The sequence below is a fragment of the Hyla sarda genome, chromosome 7 (assembly GCF_029499605.1).
Source record: "Hyla sarda isolate aHylSar1 chromosome 7, aHylSar1.hap1, whole genome shotgun sequence".
NCBI lineage: Eukaryota > Metazoa > Chordata > Amphibia > Anura > Hylidae > Hyla > Hyla sarda.
Genome location: NC_079195.1, coordinates 76,638,218 through 76,664,604, shown reverse-complemented (window position 1 = coordinate 76,664,604; position 26,387 = coordinate 76,638,218). Strand labels below are relative to the sequence as shown.

At 44.3% G+C, this 26,387-nt stretch overlaps 1 protein-coding gene across 8 annotated transcripts in view; it reads left to right on the top strand.

Moving 5' to 3' along the window:
• PLEKHA1 (pleckstrin homology domain containing A1) overlaps positions 1–26,387 on the top strand; it is an 85,295-nt gene that overhangs the window by 12,527 nt on the left and 46,381 nt on the right. The window contains exon 1 of one of the 8 annotated variants that reach the window (XM_056529720.1): positions 20,643–20,733. The exons of the other annotated variants lie outside the window; for them this stretch is intronic. The gene's annotated coding sequence lies outside the window, so the exon portion shown is untranslated. Of the gene's footprint in view, positions 1–20,642; positions 20,734–26,387 lie in introns of those variants that run through there. 8 annotated transcript variants of the gene reach the window in all.

The following is a 26,387-nucleotide window of genomic DNA, read 5'->3' as shown; positions in this document are numbered from 1 at the left end:
AGCGTGACGTCACACCAGGCTGCAGCCGGCCACTAGGAGAGAGACCCCTAGTGGCCGTTTTTTTAAAAACCATTTTAATGGAAAAAAAAATTATAAAAGTATATTAGAGATATTTTGTAGTACATAAGTACTACAACATATCAGAAAAAAAATTGGTAATAGTGCCCATTTAAGACAGACCAATGGGCTGCAGGAAACATCTGGTGCTGATGACATTTCTTGCTTCAGTACACCACTTTGTATGGTGATTTCTTTGTGGCTTCTTATTCTGTGTGTCAAAATATGCGACTTTTTCTTTAAAAAAAAAATGCTGTCCACAGTCAGTTCTGTAAACCAAGTCAGGGCTGGTGTAGATTTGCGCCTAAGTTAGCACAGTTGCGACAAAAGATGCGACAAACTGGTTGCATATGATGAATTCCTTACCACTGCATGATATCAACTGAAATAATGACTTGGTGTGATCCTTTTGAAAAACCTTCTAAAGCAAAAGTCGCAATGAAAAGTCTCAAAACAGCATCTGAGACAAACTGTGAGACAAATGTACACCGTAAAACCAGGGTAAAACCAATGATAAATTCCCCCAATGTGCGGCTGATAACAATTTTATTTTATATCACAAAAGATGTGTTCAGCCATCAAGTTAAGAGATGGTGCCAGCACACATGGGGGGAGATCTATCAAAACTTGTCAGAGGGAAAGTTGCTGAGTTGCCCATAGCAGCCAATCAGATCACTTCTTTCTTTTTTGTAAAGGCCTCTGGAAAATGAAAGTGATCTGGTTGCTATGGGCATCTCGGCATGTTTTCCTCTGGACAGGTTTTGATCAATCTCCCCTATAAACTTCCTGCATCTTCTCTCTGCAACTATTGCAAGTCTGGCCTTTAGTACAGAGCCTGACAACCGGGGACGATAGCTGCAGGAAGCAGAAGATGGTGTGTGCTGGGCCGCTCTTTACTAAACAGGCTGCCGAGGACCACATGTATGAACTGTAGACACTGGCTGACCAACTAATCCAACAACTGGATAATTGAATATAAAAATAGTTGACAATATCTTCATAATCAATTAGTTGCTGATTAGCCCTAATCTCAATCATAATTGGAAATGTATATTAGATCAGTTGGGTCCAACTCCAGTCAACCCTACCCGTAGTCTTGTTGAAGCTGCGCATCCTTTCCTTAGCTGCACGTCTACAGGGATGTGGAATTTCTATCGCCCGACGCCCGGGACTAGCATTTTTGGGCGCCGGGCAGGTGAATTTGTCCGGCCCTTAGCCCGGCTTCGGGCAAGCAGGGCCGGACCTGACAAGTGCGGCGGCGATCTGCAGTCTGTATGGAGCGGGCTGCCGATTCCTGCCCGCTCCATACTCTGCCGCCTGTGTCCTCCGAAGCAGAGCAGGGGAGATGCAGCCCCCGGCTGTTCTCAGTAGCCGGGGGCCGACGCTAATAGCCAACATGCGGCGATCGCCGCGGCTGGCTATTAACTCTTTAGATCGCTGCTGTCAAAGCTAACAGCGGCGTCTAAAGGGGGATGTGAATGCTCCCTGGGGGGCTAGTGGGGTGGATCCTCCCCCCCCCCCCCCGCAGCGCGATCGCAGGGGGGCGATCCACTATAGAGGTAGCCGGAGGACTTACCTCTGCTTCCTCCTGTCCCGCTCTGTTATTGATAGATCCTGGCTGGACCAGGCTCTATCAATGGATCACAGAGCACACAGATTAATTGAGTTCAATAGATCTCTATTCATCTATCTGAGGAATCTAATGACTCCTCCTATAAGTGTAAAAAAATAAATAAAATAAAATAAAAAAGTTTTAATAAAAGTTTGAAAGACACACATTAACCTAGTGGTCTTCAAACTGTGCCCCTCCAAATGTTACAAAACTACAATTCCCAGCATGCCAGGACAGGCGTTGGCTGTCCGGGCATTCTGGGAGTTGTAGTTTTGCAACATCTGGAGGGCCACAGTTTGAAGACCGCTGCATTAACCCCTTCCATGTTAAAAGTTCAAATCACCCCCTTTCCCTATATAAAAACACGTAAACATAATAAAAATAAACATATTTGGTATCGCTTAGTGCGTAACCTATTAAAATATAACATTATGTATCCCGTACTGTAAATGTAAAAAATTACCAAACCACAGATTTGCAATTTTTATAATATCCCAGAAAAAAAAGTTAAAAAGCGATTAAAAAGTCAGATCAATACCAAGATGGTACCGATACAAAAAACTGATTATGGCGCTAAAAATGAGCCCTCATACAGCCTGGTATGCGGAAAAAAAACAAAGCTACAGGGGTTAAAAAATGGCAATTAAATTTTTTTTAAAAAGTCCAGAATTAGTAAAACATGATGTAAACGATACAAATCTGGTATTGCTGTAATCAGGCGCCTAAAGTATAAAACTAACATGTTACCTCAACCACAAGGTAAATGGCGTAGAAAAGAAAACCAACAAATCTGCAAAATTATCTTTTACTATTTCAATTTCACTTCCCTTAATAAATGTATATATGTGTATATATATATATATATATATATATATATATATATATATATATATATATTTTTTTTTTTTTTTTTTTATGGTTCGGAGAACATGTTATTGAAAAATAAAAAGGTGTCCTTATAGTAGGTAGTTATGGCTATTATAGGGCGAGGAGGAAAAAAATGAGTGTAAAAGCGAAAATTGGCCGGACAAGTGGATCGTCATGAGGGACAAGTAGATTTTGCTCCATTTTAGTCCCGTGGACAAGTAGTTTTTTATAAAAATTTCCACACCCCTGGTCCATTAGTAGCGGTGCAAGGAACTGAAGCTTTGTCCCAGTCAAGTGAACAGGGCATTGCTGCAGAACCTTGCACAGCCACTACTAAAAGTACATTGATGGAAAAGATGAGCAGCTGCAAACATTGAAAAGACTGCTGTCGCCATATAGTTTAGTAATAGAAAGATCTACGTCCTTGTTGGATTCTCCTTTAGCTTTTTACAAGCTTCTTAAAGAGGTATTCTACTGGAAAACTTTTTAAATCAACTGGTGCCAGATATGTCCCCTATGGGGACTATTTAAGTGTAAAAATAAAAGTAAAAAAATAAATAAATTGAAAAATCCCCTCCCCTCCCCCCCCCCCCCCAATAAAAATTAACATTTTCTGTTTTCCCCATTTTACCCCCCAAAAGTGTAAATAAATTAATTTTATAAACATATTTGTTATCGCCACGTACATAAATATACGAACTATGAAAATATAATGTAATTTATCCTGTACCGTGAACGTAAAAAAAAAAAGCCAAAATTGCTGCTTTTTTATAACATTTTATTTCAAATATGGTATAAAAAAAAATTACAGATCACGGAGCAAAAAATTTGCCCTCATACCGCCGCTTATACGGAAAAATGAAAGTTATAGGTCAGCAAAATAGAGGGATTTGAAACGCACTTATTTGGTTAAAAAGTGAGCGTTTTTTTTTTTTTTTTTTTTTTTTGCGGTATAATATCAGAAAAGTATGTACTCATGGGTATTGTTTTAATTGTATTGACCCACAGAATAAAGAACACATGTCTATTTTACCGTAAGGTGTACAGCATGAAAACGAAACCTTCCAAAATTAGCAAAATTGCTGTTTTCTTATCAATTTCCCCACACAAATAGTATATTTTGGGTTGCGCCATACATTTTGTGGTAAAATGAGTCATGGCATTACAAAGGACAACTGGTCGCGCAAAAAAAAAAAGCCCTAATACTAGTCTGTGGATGAAAATATAAAAGTTATGATTTTTAGAAGGCAGTCCTTAACCCCTTAAGGACTGAGCCCTTTTTCACCTTAAGGACTCGGCCATTTTTTGCAAATCTGACCACTGTCACTTTAAACATTAATAACTCTGGAATGCTTTTAGTTATCATTCTGATTCCGAGATTGTTTTTTCGTGACATATTCTACTTTAACTTAGTGGTAAAAGTTTTTGGTAACTTTCATCCTTTCTTGGTGAAAAATCCCAAAATTTGATGAAAAATTAGAATATTTTAGCATTTTTCTAACTTTGAAGCTCTCTGCTTGTAAGGAAAATGGATATTCCCAAAAAAATTTTTTTATTCACATATACAATATGTCTACTTTATGTTTGCATCATAAAATTGATAAGTTTTTACTTTTGGAAGACACCAGAGGGCTTCAAAGTTCCGCAGAAATTTTGAAACTCTTTTTTTCAGGGACCAGTTCAGGTTTGAAGTGGATTTGAAGGGTCTTCATATTAGAAATACCCCATAAATGACCCCATTATTAAAACTACACCCCCCAAAGTATTCAAAATGACATTCAGTAAGCGTTTTAACCCTTTAGGGGTTTCACAGGAATAGCAGCAAAGTGAAGGAGAAAATTCACAATCTTCATTTTTTACACTCGCATGTTCTTGTAGACCCAATTTTTGAATTTTTGCAAGGGGTAAAAAGGAGAAAATTTTTACTTGTATTTGAAACCCAATTTCTCTCGAGTAAGCACATACCTCATATGTGTATGTAAAGTGTTCGGCGGCGCAGTAGAGGGCTCAGAAGGGAAGGAGCGACAAATGGTTTTTGGGGGGCATGTCACCTTTAGGAAGCCCCTATGGTGCCAGAACAGTAAATAAAACCCACATGGCATACCATTTTGGAAACTAGACCCCTTGGGGAACGTAACAAGTGGTAAAGTGAACCTTAATACCCTACAGGTGTTTCACGACTTTTGCATATGTAAAAAAAAATAAAAAAATTTACCTAAAATGCTTGGTTTCTCAAAAAATTTACATTTATACAAAGGGTTAAAGCAGAAAATACCCCCCCCAAAATTTGAAGCCCAATTTCTCCTAATTCAGAAAACACCCCATATGGGGGTGAGAAGTGCTCTGCTGGCGCACTACAGGTCTCAGAAGAGGAGGAGTCACATTTGGCTTTTTGAAAGCAAATTTTGCTCTGGGGGCATGCCGCATTTAGGAAGCCCCTATGGTGCCAGGACAGCAAAAAAAAAACACATGGCATACCATTTTGGAAACTAGAGCCCTCGGGGAATATAACAAGGGGTTAAGTGAACTTTAATACCCCAGAGGCTTTTCACGACTATTGCATATGTAAAAAAAAAAAAAAATTTACCTAAAATGCTTCTTTTCCCAAAAATTTTACATTTTTAAAAAGGGTAAAAGCAGAAAATACCCCCCAAAATTTGTAACACAATTTCTCCCGAGTACGGCGATACCCCATATGTGACCCTTAACTGTTGCCTTGAAATACGACAAGGCTCCAAAGTGAGAGCGCCATGCGCATTTGAGGCCTAAATTAGGGATTGCATAGGGGTGAACATAGGGGAATTCTACGCCAGTGATTCCCAAACAGGGTGCCTCCAGCTGTTGTAAAACTCCCAGCATGCCTGGACAGTCAACGGCTGTCCGGCAATACTGGGAGTTGTTGTTTTGCAACAGCTGGAGGCTCCGTTTTGGAAACCGTGGAGTACCAGATGTTTTACATTTTTATTGGGGAGGGGAGGGGGGCTGTGTAGGGGTATGTGTATATGTAGTGTTTTTTACTTTTTATTTTATTTTGTGGTAGTGTAGTGTTTTTAGGGTACAGTCACACGGGCGGGGGTTCACGGTAGTTTCTCGCTGGCAGTTTGAGCTGTTGCAGAAAATTTGCGTCAGCTCAAACTTGCAGCCAGATACTTACTGTAATCCTCCGCCCATGTGAGTGTACCCTGTACATTCACATTGGGGGGGACATCCAGCTGTTGCAAAACTACTACTCCCAGCATGCGCTGACAGACTGTACATGCTGAGAGTTTTAGTTTTGCAACAGCTATAGGCACACTGGTTATGTATCACTGAGTTTGTGACCTTACTCAGTGTTTCAAAACCAGTGTGCCTCCAGCTGTTGCAAAACTAAAACTCCCAGCATGTACGGTGCATGGTGTAAGGTGACTGCTGGGAGTTGTAGTTTGCAACAGCTGGAGGCACGCCGGTCGTGAAACACTGAGTTAGGTAAAAAAAAAAAAAATGGGTTTCACAACCAGTGTGCCTTCAGCTGTTGCAAAACTACAACTCTCAGCAGTCACCGACCGCCAACGGGCATGCTGGGAGTTGTAGTTATGCAACCAGCAGATGCACCACTACAACTCCCAGCATGCACTTTAGCTGTTTGTGCAAGCTGGGAGTTGTAGTTATACAACAGCTGAAGGTACACTTTTCCATAGGAAAAATGTGCCTCCAACTGTTGCAAAACCATAAGTCCCAGCATGCCCATAAGGGAATGCTGGGAGTTGTGGTGGTCTGCCTCCTGCTGTTGCATAACTACAGCTCCCAGCATGCCATTTTTGCATGCTGGGAGCTGTTGCTAAACAGCAGGAGGCTGTCACTCACCTCCTGCTGCTGCTCCATCGCAGGACTGTCCCTCGCCGTCGCTCCTGGGGCCCCGATCCCAACATGGACGCCGGGGATCGGGGTCCCCAGCACCCGGGGTCGTCTTCCCGCACCCGATCACGTCCTCCGGAAGAGGGGCGGAGCGGGTGCGGGAGTGACACCCGCAGCAGGCGCCCTGATTGGTCGGCCGGTAATCCGGCCGACGAATCAGGGCGATCGTGAGGTGGCACCAGTGCCACCTCACCCCTGCAGGCTCTGGCTGTTCGGGGCAGTCAGAGACGGCCCCGAACAGCCAGTAATTCCGGGTCACCGGAGACCCGATTGACCCGGAATCGCCGCAGATCGCTGGACTGAATTGACATGGGGGGCCATAATGACCCCCCTGGGCGATATGCCGGGATGCCTGCTGAACGATTTCAGCAGGCATCCGGCTCCGGTCCCTAACCGGCTAGTGGTGGGGACCGGAATTCCCACGGGCGTATGGATACGCCCTGCGTCCTTAAGAGGTTAAGGCCCATATAGGCTGAGTCCTTAAGGGTTAAGCTGATATAAATTGGGCTACAGAAAAGAAGCTTTTTCCCATTACTCTACTTTCAGAAACTTGGAAGAACTTGGTAAAATGTTGAGGGAGCGAAACATTTAGAAGACCAAAGAAACTTTGTTTCTCACGATTAAGTGTTATTTACTGCTGTACTGAGACCTCAGGATATAGTTTTTGTTGGAATGGAACCATCCTCCATCCACATGGGACCGGTTACATGGCCTCTGGATACAAAAGCATTTTTATATTACCATTTTCCTATTACTAGGGACAACGATCTTCACTTTATCTTAAACTATTGGTTGAATGGGAATAGCTGTATACAGATGGGAACCTGAGGGCAGCTATGGGAACCATCCTTGCTTCTCTACTATAGGGTGTGACATCACTTGTAAGATGAGAGAAGACGAGATTCTGTTTACTGTTGCTATATGGATTGTCTGTCTGTGTGTCTCTGTGTATGTATGTTTATGTATGTATGTATATATATATATATATATCTATAATGTGTCATGGGCATAAATGTTGGCACCCTTGAATTTTTTCTAGAAAATGAAGTATTTCTCACAGAAAAGGATTGCAGTAACACATGTTTTGCTATACACATGTTTGTTCCCTTTGGGGGGGATTCATCAATCTATATAGAGCATTTTTAAGTGTATTTTCTAATGCAAAATCTTGCACAATTATATTTTCTGCGTTCTTTTTGTGCGTTTCTTTTGGTGGAACTTTTTCTAACGATGTCACCCTTCGGTTGTACCTTAGAGCATCGATTTACTAACTGGATATTTTTTTTGGACGCACAAAAAGAACGCAAGTCTAATTTTTTGTGTGCAAATATACATCACCTCGGGGGGACACGTACCAAAGTGTCTATTTTGACACAGTAAGGACTGCAACTCCCATCATGGACAGACTCTGCCCATGATGGGAGTTGTAGTACGGGGGTTGAGGTGCAGATCGCAGCAGGTCATTCTCCAGAGACCCGCTGCGATCCGCATTTATTAACTATACTAGCCGGCGGTACATGCGGCTTCACTGCGCTGCTGCCAGCTCTTGTATACACTGTCATAATTCATAATCCCCGCCGCCGGTCCACGGTAGCTGTGATTGGTCAATAGTAGAGATGAGCGAACTTACAGTTAATTCGATTCGTCACAAACTTCTCAGCTCGGCAGTTGATGACTTATCCTGCGTAAATTAGTTCAGCTTTCCGGTGCTCCGGTGGGCTGGAAAAGGTGGATACATTCCTAGGAAAGAGTCTCCTAGGACTGTATCCACCTTTTCCAGCCCACGGGAGCACCTGAAAGCTGAACTAATTTACGCAGGATAAGACATCAACTGCCGAGCTGAGAAGTTTGTGACGAATCGAATTTACTGTAAGTTCGCTCATCTCTAGTGCCAACATTTACGGCCATGACTGTGTGTGTATATACCGTGTATATATATTTGAACTTAGGTATATTATATAGTACGACTACTTCAGTGTCCGGTCAGCTTTTCTGTATGTGCTATTTTTTTTTGTATATATCATAATAAAAGTGATATAATAGTGATATCATAATAGATCTATAGGCAAGGTATAAGGTGAAAATTCACTAATATTGCCTTAGGTAATGCTTTCCTCCTCCTATAGAGCCATTGAATGATATAGATAGATAGATAGATAGATAGATACAAGAAAAAAAGAAAGATAGCCGGCACAACAGCCTAATACACGGGTGCACACTGCCATGGCATCAGAGTATACAAAAAAAGAGGATTGCAGCAGCACACATTGGTCAAAAAAATTGAGGCTCTTAGCGCACTTTTTGATCAAAACGTGTCCCCCGTATATATATATATATATACATTTTTTTTTTTTTTTTTTTGCTTTAGTTTTGCTTATGTATGACATGGTATAATAAATATCACAGGGGGTTGATAAATTTGGCTTACCTAAACAAAAACCAATAAATTACTTCAGAACACCACTTTGCAGGTTTGAAAAAAATGTGCGAGCTATATCTCTAATTACATTTTAAATGTATTTTTATTTATTTTTACTTCCCATTTCAGAACCGTATATCCTGTCGAATACTTTAGATTCGGAGGAGTACAGCGACCAGCGTTCTTTTTTTTATTTAATGTTAATAAAATAGTTAACAAGGGCTTGTGGGGATTTTTTTGGGAATAAATACTTTTTAAATTTTATTTTAAATTACTTGACAGGCTTAGTAGTGGAGGATGTCTAATAGACGGAGTCAATTACTAAGCTGGCCTTAGCGTTGGCCACAAAAACAGCTAGTGCTAACTAGGGATCGACCGATTTTCGGTATGGCCGATATTATTGGCCAATAATCACGATTTTGGGCATCATCGGTATCGGCAATTACCTTGCTGATAATCCGATAATGCCCCGCACCGCGACCGCCCCGCCCGACCCGACACACCGCGTCGCACCCCCCACCGTAGTGCTGGGCGGTATACCGGTATGAACTGGTCGGGCCCCTCCCCAACCCTCCGAGTCAATAAAAAAAATTAAACTTACCCGTAATGGGGGTGGTCCAGGCCATCCATCCTTCCTGTAGTGTCCAGCGGCATTCCGGGTGGAGGGTGAACTGGTCCGGGCTGTCCTTCTCCGGGGGTCATCTTCTCCACTCCGGGCAGGCTCCGGCCTAGTACGCTGCATAGACGCCGCTATGCCGTGACGTGAGGTGCGTCGCTGCGCCGGGAAGAGCCAGTACAAACAGCACCAGAGCGTCAAAATGGCGCTCCTGGGCCTAGGTGGTAACAGCCTGTCATTATTTAGGCTGGTGAGGGCCAGTAACAATGGTCCTCGCCCACCCCGGTTACGTCAGGCTATTGCTGCTTGGTTGGTATTTGGCTGAGAATAAAAATAGGGGAAACCCTATCTGTAGGGTTCCCCTATTTTTATTCTCAGCCAAATATCAACCAAGCAGCAATAGCCTGACGTAACAAAGGTGGGCGAGGACCATTGTTACTGGCCCTCACCATCCTAAATAACGCCAGCCTGTTACCACCTAGACCCAGGAGTGCCATTTTTGACGCTCCGGGCCTGCTGGTACCGGCTCTTCCCGACACCCCTGTGGCGTTGGGTACTGGGATAATAATTGGGGGTTAGCGCTAGCTGTTTTTGTGGCTAACTCTAAGCCCAGCTTAGTAATGGACTCTTGTCTATTAGACAGCCTCCACTACTAAGCCTGTCAAGTAAATAAATAAAAAAAACACAACACTTTAAAAAAAAAATGTATTCCAAAAACACACTCCCCCGCAAGCCATCATTAACATTTTATTAACATTAAACAAAGAAAAAACGTTGGTCATCGACGTAGTCCACCGAATCCGAAGGACTCCACAGGATACACAGATCTAAAATGAGAAGAAAAATAGGTTAATACATTTATTGTCACCCGCTTGCACATCTCCCACGCCACACAACTACAACTGCCAGCATGCCCTTACAGTAAGGACATGCTGGCAGTTATAGCTGTGTGGTGCGGGAGATGTACGGGTGAGTGACAAGTTTGTCACCTGCCCCCCCCGCTGCAGGACTAAAACTCCCAGCATGCTCTTACAGTAAGGACATCCTGGAAGTTGTGCGGGTGAGTGACAAGCATGTCACCTGCCCCTGCTGCAGCACTATAACTCCCAGCATGCCCTTACTGTAAGGGCATGCTGGGAGTTGTAGTTGTATGGTTTGCGGGCAAGTGACAAGCGCGGAAGGTGACAAGCAAGCCAGGGAAGCAGGCAGTATTGTGCTCCGCTCCCTGGCCGGGGGTGATAAAATCACTGTAATTTCATATTTCCCACCGAGTCCCGAGACACGGAACCCAGAGGGAAATCAGAAATTACAGTAAAGTCTGTGGCGCCGTAGAAACGGGAGCCTGGGCTGACATAACAATGCAGCTGCCCGGGACTCCCGCAGCTGGGCTGGGAGATGTGCAGGAGCCGTCCCTGCCATCACTGTGTGTACCACAGCACCGAGGGATGGCAGGGACGGCTCCTGCACATCTCCCAGCCCGTCTGCAGGAGTCCCAGAGTTATGTCAGCCCGGGCCCCTACTGTAATATCAGTGTTCCTGCCGGGTCCCGTGATTGGCTGCTCGGTCCCAGCCAATCACGGGACCCAGCGGGAAATGTGAAATTACAGTAGGGGATAGAAAAATTCTGTGGCGCTGTTATATGTTAAAAGGAGCGCGGGCTGACATAACACTGCAGCCGCCCGGGCTCCATCATATTTTCTCCCGCTACCCTCATTTCTAATAATGGGACACTGATTTACATCCCCCCGTTTGTCTCCTACCCAAGCCTCCGCTGCACATCTCACGCCTGCTACAAGACTAAAACTCCCTGCATGTCCTCACTGTAAGCAAGCAGATGGGGGATGTGCAGCATGGGCGGGTGGGAGACAAGCGGGGGGATGTAAATCAGTGTCCCGTCATTAGACATGAGGGTAGCGGGAGAAAATTTGACTGAGTCCAGGCGGCTGCAGAGTGATGCCAGCCCAGGCTCCTATGTACAGTTGTTCAACCCCTTAACGCAAAATGACGGGTATATCCGTCGGCTGCTGAAGTGCATTCGCGGAGAGCGACGGGTATACCCGTCATTCACCTAATTGCAGCTGCTGTTGTATCTCGGGGGCTGAACTTTTCACCTCTGGTTGTCTCCGGCAGGTGAGAAGTTCAGCTTAACCTCTGTCGCACTGGACACCGCATTTATACGGCGGATAACGCGATACCTTTCCGCATTGTGCCGTATAAAGGCGGCGTTCATTGTGCGTGCTCCCGCGGCGCTGATCGGGTTAATTAGCTAAAGTCCCGGGGTGTCCGACAGGAGACCACTCCCGTCCGGGACCCCATTTGATTAACCCGATCAGCGATTGGGTGTGTAGGGGCGGCGGGTGGTGGTCGGCGTTAGGTGGGCGTTTGATGCGCGGCGTTCCGGTTGTCCGGCAGCGGCGATCCGGAGGTCTGGCAGCGGCGATGGCGGGGGTAAGTGCCCCCGCCATCGCCACGCAACCGCTATCGCCGCTGCCAGACCTCCGCCCACATGTGGAAGTCCAGGGAGAGCGGGGCACAGAGGAAATAAGTGCTTACCCGGTGGCGGATCCTGCAGGCTGCGGCAGGATCTGACTGGCCGGTGAGTGATGCTCCAGATGTTGCAAAACTACAACTCCCGGCATGCCCAGACAGGCATTGGCTGTCTGGGCATCCTGGGAGTTGTAGTTTAACAACATCTGGAGGACCACTGTGTAGTGGTCGCCAAACTGTGATCCTCCAGATGTTGGAAAACTAAAACTCCCAGCATGGTCAGACAGCCAATGCCTGTCTGGACATGCCAGGAGTTGTAGTTTTGCAAAATCTGGAGGATCACAGTTTGGAGACAACTACCCAGTGGTCTCCAAACAGTGGTTCTCCAGATGTTGCAAAACTACAACTCCCAGCATGCCCGGCTGCAAATGGCTGTCGGGGCATGCTAGGAGTTGTAGTTGTGTGCCTCCAGCTGTTGCAAAACTACATCTCTCAGCATGCCCAGACAGCCAATTGCTGTCTGGGCATGCTGGGATTTGTAGTTTTGCAACATTTGGAGGGCCACAGTTTGGAGATCAGTGTGCAGTAGTCTCTAAACTGTAGCCCTCCAGATGTTGCAAAACTGCAAATCCCAGCATGCCCATACAGCTGTCTCGGCATGCTGGGAGTTGTAGTTGCGTACCTCCAGCTGTTGCATAACTACATCTCCCAGCATGCCCTTCGGCAATCAGTACATGCCAGGAGTTGTAGTTTTGCAACAGCTGGAGGCACCCTGGTTGGAAAATACTGAATTAGGTAACAGAACCTAACTGAAGGTTTTCCAACCAGTGTGCCTCCAGCTGTTGCAAAAGTAGTTTTGAAACAGCTGGAGGTTTGCCCCCCCATGTGAATGTACAGGGTACATTCACACGGGCAGGTTTACAGTAAGTTTCCTGCTTCAAGTTTGAGCTGCGGCAAATTTTCTGCCGCGGCGCGAACTCCTAGCGGGAAGCTCACTGTAAACCAGTCAGTGCGAATGTACCCTAAAAACACTACACTAACACACATACTAAAGGGTAAAACACAACATATACACCCCCTTACACTGTCCCCCCAATAAAAATAAAAAACATATCGTACGCCAGTGTTTCCAAAACAGAGCCTCCAGCTGTTGCAAAACAACAACTCCCAGCATTTCTGGACAGCCACTGACTATTCAGGCATGCTGGAAGTTTAGCAACAGCTGGAGGCACCCTGTTTGGGAATCACTGGCATAGAATACCCCTATGCAATCCCTAATTTAGTCCTCAAATGCGCATGGCGCTCTCTCACTTCGGAGCCCTGTCGTATTTCAAAGAAACAGTTTAGGAACACATATGGGGTATTTCCGTACTCGGGTGAAATTGCACTACAAATTGTGGGGGTCTTTTTCTCCTTTTACCCCTTATAAAAAAGAAAAAGTTGGGGGCTACACCAGCTTGTTAGTGTAAAAAAAATAAAAAATTTACACTAACATACTGGTGTTGCCCCATACTTTTTATTTTCACAAGCGTTAAAAGGAAAAAAAGACCCCCAAAATTTGTAACACAATTTCTCCTGAGTGCGGAAATACCCCATATGTGGGCGTAAAATGCTCTGCGGGTGCACAACATGGCTCAGGAGTGAGAGTGCACTATGTAGGTTTGAGGCCTAAATTGGTGATTTGCACAGGGGTGGCTGATATTACAGCGGTTCTGACATAAACGCAAAAAAATAAATACCGACATGTGACCCCATTTTGGAAACTACACCCCTCACGGAACGTAACAAGGGGTATAGTGAGCCTTAACACCCCACAGGTGTTTTACAAATTTACGTTAAAATTTGATGGGAAAATGAAGGAAAAACTTTTTTTTTTTTCACAAAAATGCTGGTATTACCCAAAATTTTTCATTTTCACAAGGGAAAATAGGAAAAAGCCCCCCAAAATTTGTAACCCCATTTCTTCTGAGTAAGAACATACCCAATATGTGGATGTAAAGTGTTCTGCGGGCGAACTACAATGCTCAGAAGAGAAGGAGCGCCATTGGGATTTTGGAGAGAAAATTGGTCCGGAAGGCCACGTGTGTTTACAAAGCCCCCATAGAGCCAGAACAATGGACCCCCCCACATGTGACCCCATTTTGGAAACCACACCCCTCACGGAATGTTATAAGGGGTACAGTGAGCATTTACGCCCCACAGGTGTCTGACAGATTTTTGGAACAGTGGTCTGTGAAAATGAAAAAATTAATTTTTCATTTCCACAGCCCACTGTTCCAAGAATCTGTCAAAAGCCAGTGGGGTGTAAATGCTCACTGCACCCCTTATTAAATTCTGTGGGGGGGGGTGTAGTTTCCAAAATGGGATCACATGTGGTGGGGTCCACTGTTCTGGCACCACGGGGGGCTGTGTAAATGCACAAGGCCCCCGACTTCTATTCCAACCAAATTCTCTCTCCATAAGCTCAATGGCCCTCCTTCTATTCTGAGCATTGTAATGCGCCAGCAGAGCACTTTTAGTCCACACATGGGGTATTTCCATACTCAGAAGAAATGGGGTTACAAATTTTGGGGGGCATTTTCTCCTATTACCCCTTGTAGAAATGTAAAATTTGGGGAAAAACCAGCATTTTAGTGAGAAAAATAAATAAATTCATGTACATGTCCAACTTTAACGAAAAGTCGTCAAACACCTGTGGGGTGTTAAGGCTCACTGGACCCCTTGTTATGTTCCCTGAGGGGTGTAGTTTCCAAAATAGTATGCCATGTGGGGGTTTTCTTGCTGTTCTGGCACCATAGAGGCTTCCTGAATGTGACATGCCCCCCAAAAACCATTTCAGAAAAATTCACTATCCAAAATCCTATTGTCGCTCCTTCCCTTCTGAGCCCTCTAGTGCACCTACAGAACACTTCACATACACATATGAAATATTTCCTTACTCGAGAGAAATTGGGTTACAAATTTTAGGAAGTTTTTTTTCCTTTTACCCCCTTGTAAAAATTCAAAAAACTGGGTCTACAAGAACATGCCAGTGGAAAAAGGAAGATTTTGAATTTTCTCCTTCACTTTGCTGCTATTCCTGTGAAACACCTAAAGGGTTAACACACTTACTGAATGTCATTTTGAATACTTTGATGGGTGCAGTTTTTATAATGGGGTCATTTGTGGGGTATTTCTAATATGAAGACCCCTCAAATCCACTTCAAAACTGAACTGGTCCCTTAAAAATTGGAAAATTGCTGCTATACTTTGAAGCCCTCTGATGTCTTCCAAAAGTAACAACATGTCAACTTAATGATGCAAACACAAAGTAGACATATTGTATATGTAAATCAATATATAATTTATTTGGGATTTCCATTTTCCTTATAAGCAGAGAGTTTCAAAGTAAAAAAAATGCAAAATTTTCTAAATTTTCATGAAATTTGGGAATTTTTCACCAAGAAATTATCCAAGTATCGACAAAATATTACCACTAACATAAAGTAGAATATGTCACGAAAAAACAGTCTCTGAATCAGAATGAAAGGTAAAAGCATCCCAGAGTTATTAATGCTTAAAGTGACAGTGGTCAGATTTGCAAAAAAGGCCTGCGTCCTTAAGGTGAAAATGAGCTGTGTCCTAAAGGGGTTAAATCATATTTCCCGCTGGAGCCGTGATCACGGGAAATATGAAATCTGCTCTCCAATGCCGTTTTGTAAGCCAGCTCTGAGCTGGCTTAAATTTATGCGGTTTTGAAGGGGTTGCGACTTTTTGTGTGACTTTCGCACTTGATTAATCTCTGACCACTGCAAAGTGAAAAATGAAATTCACTTTCGTAGGCTCTTTTTGTAGCTTTTTGCTTACAGCCAAAAGTCGCACAAAAATTGGCTTAGGTGCTAATGTGACTTTTTGTGTGACTTTTGTAAGCAAAAAAAAAAGCTCTAAATCCCTTGATAAATGTCCCCCATTGCCTTTCCACACCCCTGGCACTCCTAAAATGTTCCAACATGACCCAATAGTTTCATTTCAGGTATGATGGTGATGGACTGTATCGCCGGGTCATACCTTTTCTACTCCCTGGACAACCCCTTTAGTTCCCTGTGGTAATGTGTGAAGTCATGTGGTAGATTAATCCTTTACCACCATCATTACGGGGATATTGCCAAGCCATGTTTGTTGAGAGGATTGGATTTGCTAACATTTATGGACATTTATCAACGGGTTTAGTCAGGTTTTCTTTACTATAATTGTCGCAACTGCGACTACGCGATTTTTCGTGCAACATTTTGACTGGAAAGTGAGAAAAGCAAGTTTTCCAAAAATTTACTACGTAGTAGTAATTTTAAAATGGACTATGGGTAGTCAGGTATTTATTAATTGCGACAGTCGCAACTGCGCAAAAAAGTCGCAACAGGGTTAAAAATTGACTAAATTTACTCCAGCTCAAACATGGAGCAGAAAAAGCTACTACCAAAGTAAAAAGGAAAAATTGCTTACGTGACAGAAAATTATAAACAGTTGGTAAATACGTCATACATAAGCAAAAAAAAAAGTAAGGAAAAAATTACTAAAAAAAATACATAAGCAAACATTGATAAATATCCCTCATAGAAGCTACAGTATAACTAGCCTTACAAAAATATCTTTTATATCCTGGTACAGTGATTGTAGTGAAACATATAAAAACTCCATGAGATTAGCTAAGAAGCACCATAAAATAAGAAGGGCTATTTATGCTTTACAAACTTCTTGGAAGCTGTCCATCGTGGCATTGTAAACCGGAATTGTGTGGGATGTTGTGCCAGGGATGGGCGTGATGGTACATGTATGCGTGTGAGGAGACAGGTGTCTGCCCCTTTATAGAGCTCATTTCTCTCTAAAGTTTCAGCTCACATTTCATCCTGATCATTAATATGTAAAATATCTCACATCAAGGAAAGATTATTAGAGGATTGTTCCTGTTTGCTCATTGGTGTACCCTTGTATTGGGGATACTTTTTATGCTTTGGGTAAAATAATAGTCTCGTTCTTTAGCCAGGCACAGCAGTGGTCCAGGGAACGCAGCACCCCATTCATTCTATCAGAGGGCTTAGGACCCTCTCTGACCGAACAAGAGAGCCTATTTTTCTAAACGCTTTCTTCACTGTGACTGTGCCCATCCCTGGCACGACATCCCACACAATTCAGTCTGCACGTGTCTGGTGATCTATAGACATGATTTTAAATGCCCTTAAACACATTACACATCATGGCTTTCCTATGGTAGTTCCCATGATAAAGCTTTGTTAAAGGGATATTCCGGCTTTATACATCTTATCCCCTATCAAAAGAATGGGGGATAAGATGTATGATCGCAGGGCTGCCACCGATGTGGCCTCGCGATCTTGGTGCAGCCTCCGGCATTCTGTGTCGGGCGCTGCCTCCGAGACGGGGACATGACATCATGGCCATGCCCCCTAGTGATGTCACTCCCCCTCCCATAGACAAGAATGGAGGGGGCGTGATGTGATGTCACTAGAGGCGTGGTCATGGCATCACATCCCCAGCGGCAGTACCCCTGTGATCATACATCTTATCCTCTATCCTTTGGATAGGGGATAAGATGTATAAAGCCTGTATACCCCTTTTAAAGTCACAATAATGGTCTTCCAGTGGCTTCTCCCCATCTGTGTCCAGGATTGTCTGCTACATCAAATGGCCATTGCCAGCCCCTCGCTCCGTTCGTGCCCGCCTCCCGCGCTAATGAATATTCTGCCTTCATAAGCGCGCACCTCCTTACTTTCAGCTTCTTCTAAGCTGAATGCTGATTGAACTGCTTGCGGTCAATCGGCTCCTGTGATTGGCGCATGCGCAGTTCGTCCTCGATCGTGAGGGTCATCTGCGCATGTGCCATTGTGATGTCAGCCTCGGGCCTGACGCGCTGGGGAATGTTAGCACTAACCTAGGTTAGTGTTAACAATCCCCCAGCGCGTCAGGCCCGAGGCTGATATCACAATGGCACATGCACAAATGACCCTCACGATCGAGGACGAACTGCGCATGCGCTAATCACCGGAGCCGATTCGCTGCAAGCAGCCCAATCAGCATTCAGCTTAGAAGAAGCTGAAAGTAAGGAGGTGCGCGCTTATGACGGCAGAATATTCATTAGCGCGGGAGGCGGGCACGAACGGAGCGAGGGGCTGGCCGGCCTCCCACACAACACCCTGCAGGGTGACGTATCGATGGCAAGATGGCAGCGGGAGAAAACAAAAAGTGGTCGAGGCAAGCCAGCAAACTAAGGAATTAACCAGCTTCCGGGTCTGTTAAAAAAGGTAAAAAAAAAAAAATAACACATATAGTAGCGTTAGCAACAGGAAAGAAAGCGTTAATGACATATAGCCACAGTACTAACTAACTGACCAAAGAAGGTTAAAGCAGTGGAGAACCCCTTTAAAGATGTGTCCCCTTCAATTAGTGGAGGTGCTGGGTATTGGAACCTACCAAGCCAACATTGATGTCCTATACTGAAGACAGGCCATCAATTTTATAACACTGGAAAACTTATTTAAGGTAAGGCTCATAGACTGTAGTGTAATTCTGTCCACAATACTTTGTTTCTGAGACCTATTAGTTGCTTTCCTAAAATGAAAAAATCATGTGCGGCTGGGAACAGCTTTCTACCTATACCAGTTTTAGTCCGTAGCTTTAATCTAAGGCATGCTCGCCTTTGTGTAGAATCGCCTACATGGTAAAACACACAGGCTGGGTTCACACTTGTGTTAAGCAGTGTCCATCAGATTTTGAGGGAGTACCAGATGTACAGTCATGGCTGTAAATGTTGGCACCCCTGAAATTTTTCTAGAAAATAAAGTATTTCTCACAGAAAACACATGTTTTGCTATACACGTTTATTCCCTTTGTGTGTATTGGAACTAAACCAAAAAAAGGGAGGAAAAAAAGCAAATTAGACATAATGTCACACCAAACTCTAAAAACGGTCTGGATAAAATTATTGGCACCCTTAACTTAATATTTGGTTGCACACCCTTTGGAAAAAATAACTGAAATCGGTCGCTTCCTATAACCATCAATAAGCCTCTTAAACCTCTCAGCCGGAATGTTAGACCACTCTTCCTTTGTAAACTGCTCCAGGTCTCTCTTATTGGAAGGCGCCTTTTCCCAACAGCAATTTTAAGATCTCTCCACAGTTGTTCAATGGGATTTAGATCTGGACTCATTGCTGGCCACTTCAGGACTCTCCAGAGCTTTGTTGCCATCCATTTATGGGTGCCTTTTGACATATGTTTGGGCTCATTGTCCTTCTGGAAGACCCAAGATCTCGGATGCAAATCCAGCTTTCTGACACTGGGCTGTACAGTGCGACCAAAAATCCATTGGTAATCCTCAGATTTCATAATGCCTTGCACACATTCAAGGCACCCAGTGCCAGAGGCAGCAAAACAACCCCAAAAAATCATTGAACCTCCACCATATTTCACTGTAAGTACTGTGTTCTTTTCTTTGTAGGCCTCATTCCGTTTTCGGTAAACAGTAGAATGATGTGCTTTACCAAAAAGCTCTACCTTGGTCTAATCTGTCCACTAGACGTTTTCCCAGAAGGATTTTGGCTTACTCAAGTTCATTTTGGCAAAGGTAGTCTTGCTTTTTTATGTCTCTGTGTCAGCAGTGAGGTCCTCCTGGGTCTCCTGCCATAGTGTTTCATTTAAATGTTGACGGATTGTGTGCGCTGACACTGATGCCCGCTGAGCCTGCAGGACAGCTTGAATATCTTTGGAACTTGTTTGGGGCTGCTTATCCACCATCCGGACTATTCTGCATTGACACCTTTCATCAATTTTTCTCTTCCATCCACGCCCAGGGAGATGAGCTACAGTCCCATGGGTTGCAAACTTCTTGATAATGTTGTGCACTGTGGACAAAGGCAAATCTAAATCTCTGGAGATGAACTTGTAACCTAGAGATGGTTGATATTTTTCCACAATTTTGGTTCTCAAGTCCTCAGACAGTTCTCTTCTCCTCTTTCTGTTGTCCATGCTTAGTGTGGCACACACAGACACACAATGCAAAGACGAAGTGAACTTCTCTCCTTTTTTTCTGCTTTCATGTGTTATTTTTATATTGCCCACACCTGTTACTTGCCCCAGGTGAGTTTAAAGGATCATCACATGCTTGAAACAATCTTATTTTTCCACAATTTTGAAAGGGTGCCAATAATTTTGTCTAGCCCATTTTTGGAGTTTGGTGTGACATTATGTCCAATTTGCTTTTTTTTTCTCCCTGTTTTTTTAAATTTAATTCCAATACACACAAAGGGAATAAACATGTGTTACTGCAATCATTTTCTGTGAGAAAAACTATATTTTTTCTAAATAAGAATTTCAGGGGTGCCAAGATTTACGGCCATGACTGTATATGTCTGATGTATACCTATGACGGATTCTGCTTAATGACATCTGTTCTTTAGGGGTGTATGTCAGCAAGATGCATCCGGTACCTTGTTTGGGACAGCATTATGGGAAAGTACAAAGCCCTTTTAATGACTCCCACTATTAATGCCTGTCCGACATAAACATATATTGAAGTGGTATAAAATGGAAAGTTTAGCTGGATCAAGGTCTTGTCTGCCATCCAGCGCTGACTGTACTGAATGAACCATTGTCCCTCATTCTCCAGTACTGTACTCGGGATCAAGATCTGAGCTTTATAGTCTTTCAGCTGAAATGGTAAATGTTCTGAATATTCATAGAGCTTTTCAAGACCGGCTTTGTTCCCAATGGAACTGCAGCAGAATGAAGGGAAGTGAGTATGTGCCTGTTTTCCATAAACCCATCCATTTTCTACGCCCACAGTTTCTTCATCATGGACTGCTGGTCTTGAGCCCTGGTCTCCAAGGGGTAATAAAATGTAACCGTGCTGGAGGAAAGACTGAGAGTAAAGGGGAAAGGGGGGACATTGTGTGTCCTGCAATTGTTTCCTTGAGGCAGAACAATGACCCTAATGTTGGCTGCACATTCAGCTGCAGAAAGAAATGAATTGATCGATGTTTTGTTGTCTTACTGTGGCCCTTTATACGTATACACTGTAATGGAGAGCTGCCCCCTTGGCCCACGGTATATAGGACCCTTTATCCTACAGGCAGAATTGTGTGAATTGTGCAGAGCTTCAGACTATATAAAGTGCTTATAATTTAACAAGGCAAAGTTAATGTTTGAGAGAAGAATGTAGTTTTATAAGATGTGGTGTGGGGGAAATTGAGACCATTTTCTAGTTTGTCACATTTATATATCCTGCATAGGAACTGTTGGTTTTCGGACACAAAGAAGCCTGGGATATATTTTTGTGGGCTGCTTATGTTGTACTTTTTGCTAGTATAATTTTGATTGCTTGTAATATGTTAAAGTTTTATTATTTGCACAATAGCAATTTCTATGAAACCCTATTGCTTATTATACATACTTGCTGTGGATCCCGAAGGGTCTATTCACACGTACAGTATTCTGCACAAATTTGATGCGCAGGATTTTCTGCTGCAGATTTCAATGTAAACTGAATGACTTGAAATACTGCGCATCAAATCTGCGCAGAATACTGTACGTGTGAATAGACCCTAAGGCTAGGTTTCCACTTGTTTTTTTTTTCCTAGCAGTTTTTGGAAAACTACCACTGCAGTTTTTGCGTAAAAAGGAATAGGACATATAAAGGAAGGACTTACCGTATTTTTCGCCCTATAGGACGCACCGGCATATAAGACGCACACAATTTTAAAGGTGCAAAATCTAGAAAAAAAAAGATTCTGAACCCAAGAGTGGTCTTCAACCTGCGGACCTCCATATGTTGCAAAGCTACAACTCCCAGCATGCCCGGACAGCCGTTGGCTGTCCGGGCATGCTAGGAGTTGTAGTTTTGCAACATCTGGAGGTCCGCAAGTTGAAGACCACTGGTAGGAGGTAATACTCTCGTGTCCCGGCTGCTCCGGACCCGTCACCGCTGCCCTGGATGTCGCTCCATCGCTGTCGCCGTGTCCCCATGATGTCCCCGATGCTCTGGACGTCTTCTTCCCCGGGATCCATGCTCTCAGTCACCGTCATCACGTCGCTACACACGCCCTCCTATTGGCTGACGGGACGACGTGCGCGACGACGTGATGTCGAAGGAGAGCGCCGGCCATGCAGGGGATCACGGCTCTGAGAAGACACCGAGGAGGCAGGTAAGGTCCCTTCCGGTGTCCTGTAATCGCGGCGGTCCCGAACAGCCCGACTGAGCAGCCGGGTTAGTGTCACTTTCGCTTCAGACGCGGTGGTCAGCTGAAGGGTTAATACAGGGCATCACCGCGATCCTGCATTAGCCGCGGGTCCCGGCCGTTGATGGCCGCAGGGACCGACCCAATAGGTGTGTGTATTCGCCGTATAAGACGCACCAACTTTTCACCAACTTTGGGGAAGAAAAAGTGCGTCTTATATGGCGAAAAATACGGTATACTTCTCCTCCCTTTATGAATACACTTCTTTCTTTGGCTCAAAAACTGCAGTGGCAGTATTCCAAAAACTGCCAGAAAAAAAACAAGTGGAACGCACCCTCAGGCCATCAGCGGGTTTCCCGCAACGAGAAACCCGCTGTGAGTTACGCTACCATTCATTTGAATGGGTCTGCGGACAGTCCGCAAATCTGACACTATTGTGGACTGTCTGTGAACCCATTTAAATCAGTGGTTGCTTAAATCGCAGCAGAATTCCTGCAGCAGGAAACCTGCTGCTAGTAATAGCATGTGAACGCGCTCTAAAAGGGGTATTCTCACCTGGGAGACCCACACTTATGTGTAGGACATGGTCCCTTGATTGAATAGAGAGAACTGTGGACATGCGCAACAACCTTTCCAGTCATTCTCTATTGTTGAAACCCCTGTTCTTAACAAAGATGCAGGTCCCACCCCTGTCAGACATGACTATGGCATATTTTGTGTAGGTATTTGCTGCTGATTATTGCAGCAGGATCTGCACCAAAAATACAGTAAATGCAGGTTCAAGAGGTAAATGTCTTTTTAACTGAACACATGCAATTAGAGAGAACCATTTGCTCAGGCTTTAGTGCACGGTGTTATCGAGCTCCTGAGAGAATAATCCATGGTGCACAGCTATTTTTCATTCTGTCCACTTCAGGGGGTGGGACTAGAGCTGGGCTGTTTGCCAGCAGTACACAAACAAGCCCGCCCTTTGCTTGACTTCTCTGGCCAATCACAGGACAGCACCTTCTTCTTGTAATACCTTAAAGGGGTACTCCGCTGCTCAGCATTTGGAACAAACTGTTCTGAGCGTTGGAACCGGCGCCGGAAGCTCTTGACGTCCTCGCTTCGCCCCCTCATGACAGTCACACCCCCTCCCATAGACTTGCATTGAGGGGGCGAGGCGTGACATAAGGGGGCGGGTCTATGACATCACGAGCTGCCAGCTCCAGCGTTTGGAACTGTTTGTTCTGAACGCTGAGCAGCAGAGTACCCCTTTAATGTTTGAGGACCTGCTGTCACCTATTGGTTTGGCTTTGGCAGTAGAGTCTGACTATGTTCACACTTTGGACAGGGGATAAGATTTATTTTGCCGGAATACTCCTCTAATGAAAACCTTTTTTAGGCCTTCTTCCCTTACATTAAACCACAGTTTTATTCTGAACTGTTTCCTCGCTCCCTTTGGAGGGGCTGGTAACCATCTTCCCATGAGACATACAGGGTGGGAGGGTGACGCCTCCATTACTTCTGCAGAATATTACTTGGCTTCAGTATAGTCATCAGCTGGCTGCAGTATGTGTATTCACACCATACCATGCTGCATGCAAAGTACCGTATTTTTCGCCGTATAAGACGCACTTTTTCTTCCCCAAAACTGGGGGGGGGGGGGGGGGGGAAAGTTGGTGCCTCTTATACGGCAAATACACATTAAAATCTGTCCTATCGCGGCGGTCCCTGCGGCCGGGACCCGTGGCTAATACAGGACATCACCGATCGTGGTGGTGCCCTGTATTAACCCTTAAGATGCGGCGATCAAAATTGACCACCGCGTCTGAAGCGAAAGTGACACTAACCCGGCTGCTCAGTCGGGCTGATCAGGACCGCCGCGGTGAAATTGCGGCATCCCGAACAGCTTACAGGACACCGGGAGGGACCTTACCTGCCTCCTCGGTGTCTGCTCCGTGCCGGGATCCCCTGCATGGCCGGCGCTCTCCTTCGTTGTCGTCGCGCACGCCGTCCCATCATCTGATAGGAGCGGCGTGCGTAGCGACGTGATGGCGGCGACGTAGAGCGAGGATACCCGGCAGCAGAGACGTTCCAGAGTGACAGGGACGCGGCGACAGTGATGGAGGGCGACATCCAGGGCAGCAGTGACGGGTCCGAAGCGGCAGTGACACGTGATTATTACCTCTTATACCAATGGTCTTCAACCTGCGGACCTCCAGATGTTGCAAAACTACAACTCCTGGCATGCCCGGACAGCCAACGGCTGTCCGGGCATGCTGGGAGTTGTAGTTTTGCAACATCTGGAGGTCCACAGGTTGAAGGTTCAGAATCCTTTTTTTTTTTTTTTTTCTTTCTAGATTTTCATGCTTTTTAAAATTGGGAACGTTATTGCTTTTTCTTGTACATCATGTCGGTGTATCACTTACTTTGTACTGACCGGGCTTTCATCGTGATCTTCATTTGTATTTATGCAGTGGATGGAGCATTGCATATTCCTTTGTACAGGCCATGAGGTATGTGAGATATGAGCGATGCCTATGAAAGGTTAACTCGTGGTTTACCTGGTTTATCTATAAACCCAACTCTCCAGATCCACATACTAAATCTACTATGTTGGTAATAGTTCTGGTTTTATAGACTGAACTAAGTTAATAATTTCACATTGTGCTGAGCACCTATAGCAGTGGTCTTCAACCTGCGGACCTCCAGATGTTGCAAAACTACAACTCCCAGCACGCCCGGACAGCCGTTGGCTGTCCGGGCATGCTGGGAGTTGTAGTTTTGCAACATCTGGAGGTCCGCAGGTTGAAGACCACTGACCTATAGGGTTGTCGTGACACACTATTGCTGGTAGTATGTTACCTATACATGTGTCACTATGTGGGGATTGTTGCAGACCGATGCTGAAGGTTTGATGACTGAGTTTGTTTCCTGCTTTATGCAAGATCAAAGCTTTGCAAAGGGTCCGAGGGAGCCGAGTCCTTTGTTCTGCCGGTTGTGTGTTTAATACCACTTTTATATCTTAGACTCCCTGTAAATCACAGGCTACTACCTAATAATGTACAAAAAAGCAGTAATAAAAAAAAAAAAAAAAAGAATAATATGTGTGTATGTGTGTGTGTGTGTATATATATATATATATATATATATATATATATATATATATATATATATATATATATATATATATATATATATAATATTCCTATTGCAGAGTGGTTTTTTGCGTAACTTAAGTTTCCCTAAAACCTATAATGCAAGAGATCCTTGGACCTTAAAGGGATACTCTTCCCACAGACATCTTATCCCCTATTCAAAGGATCATGGGGGTCCCTGATCGCTGGGACCCCCGCGATCTCTGTGCCACAACCGGCATTCTAAACAGTATGCGAATGTCTATGGGACGGGGTGTGACTGCCATGTGAACAAAAAAAAGCCTTGGTTATAAACCTGACACATGTTTAGGCTTTTGTTTGCACTGCCTGTTAGGCAGCATTGATGAGTCTAAACCTAGGCTAACGTCAACTTTTATGCAATCTTAATTTCCAAGAAAGGTAGGTGAGCGGTTACCAGGATCCCGGGGAGCCCTGGGACCCACAATGATCAGCTGTTGCTTTCTGGCACTTGTGCTTTTTATGTAATATAGGATAGCACAATGCCCATTGAGGTCAGTGTGGCCATATAATTCAGGGACATGCTGAGATCTGTGGCTTGAGGGATGTTTGCATGGCTCTACCTGTGAATAGTAGGCGCTGGTTCAGAGAAGGAAATGCGGCAACCCTAGGGAGCGGATCCAACCTTACAGTAAATACACTTGCCAGTGCAGTAGTTTGTTTACTGGATATCCTCTGGGCTATGAGCATGAATTTTAATGGGGTTATCCAGGAAAAAACTTTTTTTTATATATATCAACTGGCTCCAGAAAGTTAAACAGATTTGTAAATTACTTCTATTAAAAAAAAAAATCTTAATCCTTTCAGTACTTGAGCTGCTGAAGTTGAGTTGTTCTTTTCTGTCTAAATGCTCTCTGATGACACGTGTCTCGGGAACCGCCCAGTTTAGAAGCAAATCCCCATAGCAAACCTCTTCTACTCTGTGCAGTTCCCAAGACAAGCAGAGATGTCAGCAGAGAGGACTGTTGCCAGACAGAAAACAACTCAACTTCAGCAGCTGATAATTATTGGAAGGATTAAGATTTTTTAATAGAAGTAATTTACAAATCTGTTTA